The sequence below is a fragment of the Homalodisca vitripennis genome, chromosome 3, assembly GCF_021130785.1.
Source record: "Homalodisca vitripennis isolate AUS2020 chromosome 3, UT_GWSS_2.1, whole genome shotgun sequence".
Taxonomy (NCBI): domain Eukaryota; kingdom Metazoa; phylum Arthropoda; class Insecta; order Hemiptera; family Cicadellidae; genus Homalodisca; species Homalodisca vitripennis.
Window position 1 is genome coordinate 206,860,939 of NC_060209.1, and position 5,430 is coordinate 206,866,368.

Here is a 5,430-nt window from a genome sequence, read left to right on the forward strand (position 1 = left end):
CCTCGCCCTCTCTCTCCGGCCTGCTGGCGGCTGCTCCTGACCTTGCCTGTCTGCCATTCATACTGCACACACTGAGCAGTGGAGAGCAATCGGCTCAACTGTTTTGAGGTTGATCTGTGGATTTGAGCATCTTTATGATATATATAAAATAATGAAATATGTTTTAAACAAGACTCAAAATTAAGACACTTTCGTGCTATGTGAGTAATTTAGCGAGTTTCTCGTGGTGGAATTTAACTCACCTACTTAAACTAGACAATATGTGGAAATAGTGTTTAAAAATGTATGCACATAAAAAGAGGCTCCATTGATCACAAGTTTGGTTTTAAGATTATATCATCGCGAGTAAAGGAAAATAAAGAAAAGGATCAAGTAATAAATATTTTGTCCGTTATTTTGGAAATTAACCATTAGATTTACTAGATATGGTTTTCAAAATTAGCAGGCCGATATCGTCATACGTGTCGGATCGAAAATAATATTAGGGTAACAGTTGATATTTAACCGCAAGTGTACGGGAATCGTCGCAAGGGGGTCGTCGTGGGTCCTGCGCCCGCCCACTTCTGTGCCATACATCTGCGGTAGCAAGGGACAAGATAGTACTTTGGTATTATCCGGGGGCCACTCTGTCCCTGTCTACTATTTGTTACTACGCTATATAAGTAAGCCAGTGCAAGCACACGTGATCTGAGGTAAGTGTAGGGCCGGGAACTGTTGGCCAGGGGCATTTCCGATCGGTACTTTCCCGACCTCAGGTCACATCCCTGATCGTCCAAATCTTCCGACGGCAGATGACGTTGGACGATGTGGCACGTGATCTTAGGTACTGTATCGAGGTAACTGTAGGGCCGGGAACTGTTGATCAGGGGCATTTCCGATCGGTACTTTCCCGACCTCAGGTCACATCCCTGATCGTCCAAATCTTCCGACGGCAGATCGCGTTGGACGATGTGGCACGTGATCTGAGGTACTGTATCGAGGTAACTGTAGGGCCGGGAACTGTTGACCAGGGGCATTTCCGATCGGTACTTTCCCGACCTCAGGTCACATCCCTGATCGTCCAAATCTTCCGACGGCAGATCGCGTTGGACGATGTGGCACGTGATCTGAGGTACTGTATCGAGGTAAGTGTAGGGACGGGCAGATGATGGCGCCACAGAAGCCTCCCCACTGTTGGCCAAGGGCATTTCTGATCGGTATTTTCCCGACCTCAGGTCACATCCCTGATCGTCCAAATCTTCCGACGGCAGATCGCGTTGGACGATGTGGCACGTGATCTGAGGTACTGTATCGAGGTAAGTGTAGGGCCGGGAACTGTTGACCAGGGGCATTTCCGATCGGTACTTTCCCGACCTCAGGTCACATCCCTGATCGTCCAAATCTTCCGACGGCAGATCGCGTTGGACGATGTGGCACGTGATCTGAGGTACTGTATCGAGGTAACTGTAGGGCCGGGAACTGTTGACCAGGGGCATTTCCGATCGGTACTTTCCCGACCTCAGGTCACATCCCTGATCGTCCAAATCTTCCGACGGCAGATCGCGTTGGACGATGTGGCACGTGATCTGAGGTACTGTATCGAGGTAAGTGTAGGGACGGGCAGATGATGGCGCCACAGAAGCCTCCCCACTGTTGGCCAAGGGCATTTCTGATCGGTATTTTCCCGACCTCAGGTCACATCCCTAATGTTCCAAATCTTCCGACTGCAGAAGACGTTGGACGATGTGGTACGTGATCTGAGGTCCGGAAAATACCGATCGGAAATGCCCCTGGCCAACAGTGCGGGCCTCCGGCGCCATTTTCCATATATAGCGAAAATATATCTCGGGGTAGTGCCCAAGTTCAAGGTCAGATCTCGTGAGTATCGGGACAGAGTGGTCTCCGAATAATTAAAAGTAGGTACTTATAGCAAGGGACAAATAAAAAATATTTATGAACTTTATACTCGTACACAGTATATCAACTACTTTAATTCAATTTATCAATAAAAATATCCCAAATCATGTTTTTGGGACCTGGTTTAAATTAATTGGGGTATTTGGACAATCCATATCATTAAATGTCCAGTTATAGATAGGTGTGTGAAATTTTTTCACCATCGGGGTTGACGAGACATTATATTAAAGTTATTGATAGCAAAATCTTATATCAGTGCTGATATTTTCTTTTCCTAATTTAGTGGTGGCACAATTTTCTCGGAGAAATCAACATCCCTGTTAAGACTATGCGTGTAGTATGAGCGCAGAAATGTGCGAGTATACAGAAGTGTGGGAACCAGTTGACAGGAGCGCCGAGCCGTGCAGTATTATCATACAGCCTGGTATCGACACCTGTCAATCACTCGTACCGTTACAGTTCGTAATTATGCAACTCTAGGAAGTACTGGGGCTGACGAATTAAACGCTCAATTTACTTTAAAACGTCGTAAAATCTGTTGAGATTGTGCGAGAAAGCTATTATTTACTGGCTGGTAGAATGATTAGTTAGTTATTAGCAACTTTTTTGTAACCGGACTGTTGTACAGTAATTGATGTAGACACAACTTTAGTTTATCTTCATTTAAGAAACTATATATTTATATGTTGTGAGATGTTTATTTCAATTTACGAAAAGAAATAAAAAAATAAATATTCGTGGTATCTTATTTTTAAACCTTACATACTTCTATCAAAATATCGCAATCATAAACTTACCAAAGAATCGAAAATTCGGTGAAAATAATGGAATAAATGCTCCAAGAACACCTAATTATCAACACCACAAAGATAACAAAGTCTCAAAGGCCATTCCTCCACATTACTCAGATAACATTGCGAGTCTTGTTTCTTTACTAGAAGCAGGACACAAACAAAACAACTGTAGTTTGATAATAGTTGTGTGTTGTGTTTAGCATGAAATGGTCCAATACTGATCTAATTCCTGAAATATCACGCTGTGTATCCGTCCGATTAGTTGTGTGTTGTGTTTAGCATGAAATGGTCCAGTACTGATCTAATTCCTGAAATATAACTCTGTGTATCCGTCCGATTAGTTGTGTGTTGTGTTTAGCATGAAATGGTCCAATACTGATCTAATTCCTGAAATATCACGCTGTGTATCCGTCTGATTAGTTGTGTGTTGTGTTTAGCATGAAATGGTCCAATACTGATCTAATTCCTGAAATATCACGCTGTGTATCCGTCCGATTAGTTGTGTGTTGTGTTTAGCATGAAATGGTCCAGTACTGATCTAATTCCTGAAATATCACGCTGTGTATCCGTCTGATTAGTTGTGTGTTGTGTTTAGCATGAAATGGTCCAATACTGATCTAATTCCTGAAATGTCACGCTGTGTATACGTCCGATCGACCTCAATAACAATTTTGTAGATCGTCCGTAACACGAGCGTAATCCTGATGACACGTAAATAATCTGATATTAGAATGAAAACATCGTTTACGTGTTTTGTATACGTAAATAATTAGGCACATATCAAAAGATAGATTGAGTAAAATGTACCATTAGAACTGAGAAAAAACCATTTAAATTATAGTTTATAAAATATGTATAAGTCAATTTACATGTGATTTCCGTTCATGTACAGGATTTTGATTAGTTCACGTCCAATTTTGACAGACGCGAACGTATATTCACGTCTTTGTATTCAGCTTTCGTCTTATTTTTTTACTAAGAAATGATTGAACATTTACTTATTATATATTACTTCCATTGCATAGTCTTTCTTATTGATTTGTAAGTTTGTGAACAAATTAATGGACGCTTTTTGTAACTGATAAATACATGGGTGAATGAATACAACATTAGTGCATTTAGGTTTGGTCGCGAGCCGCTCATGTCACAAGCTAGACATAGTCAAAGTTCTTTGTAACTAAGATTCCCTCCAGAAAGTGACACTGACTGGATGGTGGGTTAGGAATGTACACTAGAGACAGTAGTACAGTGCGGACACAGCTCTAGTCTCTAGTCGCAGTTTGGAGCAAGTTACCCAACAGTTGGGCCGCGAGCCGCTCATGTCACAAGCTAGACATAGTCAATGTTCTTTGTGACTAAGATTCCCTCCAGAAAGTGACACTGACTGGATGGTGGGTTAGGAATGTACGCTAGAGACAGTAGTACAGTGCGGACACAGCTCTAGTCTCTAGTCGCAGTCTGGAGCAAGTTACCCAACAGTTGGGCCGCGAGCCGCTCACTGGACTGTGACGTGTTACATGGTCCTGACTTACTTCACATCTGATGCATATACATGGTCAGGTTCTGTAACAGTTGACCGTGGAAACCGTTCTTCCTTTGCTACTGTTCTCGTACCTAGTAGATTCAATATGTTGCATCAATAATAGAGAAGTGATTATCAATTAAAAGTATGACTTAACGATTTGGACATAATGTATATTATATGTTTACAGTATATGCAGGAAACTAATTAATTAGAAGTGTGGAATCCTGCCCGGAGGACCAAACAATGAGTGCGTGTGCGTGAGCGTTTGAATGTTGTTATGTAGTTATACGATATGTCTGTTCTATTCAGTAGGAGGAACAAACTGGGTTAGCATTAAACGTGGCACAGCAAGGACGGCTCGTGTGTGAAAGGAGGGCGTGGCTCGATCGAGTATTCCAGGTAATTTGACCCTGGCCTTATGGAAATGTATGGATGCAAAATCCCGCATCTCGCATGTTGGTTCGGTGAGTTTACCGCGTGTAGAGTCAGTAGCAGGGAATCCCGACCCTGGAATGTGTGGATGAGTCACGACACCGGTGCCGTGAACTTGGTACGGGCGCGAGGTCACGGCCTGACCTTGGGTCGTGACCGGTTCATCTCTCGTGTATCACGGCGCATCTCTGCCGTCTCTATTACCTCATCCGCTCACCACCACCATCATCATCGTCGTCATCATTAGCAACTTGTACTAGAGTTGTCACAATTAATGAGTCCAGCCGTCATCACTGTAATGTCTACTTTCGCTATCCGTTTAACAAAAAAGAGAAAGTGGTCTATTGAAGCCAGTGTCAAGTGCGACTGTATACTTACTTGCTTTCTCCGTACTTCGTACAACACATGTTTCATTCATGGTTAAACTATTAGACATAGACCCGTGGTTTAAATATAAAAAACCATCTTCAAATGCGTGAGGTACTAAGTATTCTTTAATTAAAATCTTTTAGTAATAACCTTTTTAACTATTTAAAGAAGTAATAGTTTTTGGTGGGAGTGGACAAATCAATTTTAGTTATTATGTTTATGTGGTGTAATGATAAAGATTTATTGCAGACAAAGAATTAGCAAATTTCGCAATTTTAGTTTAAAATTTGTACATAATACTGGGTTTTGACCCAATGTTGTTATGCGTTAGTGTATACAGCTGACTCGCCCTGAGCACACGCGTTGACAGTGTCGCAGTTAAAATTTTATAAGAACTAAAATAACACTGTTTTC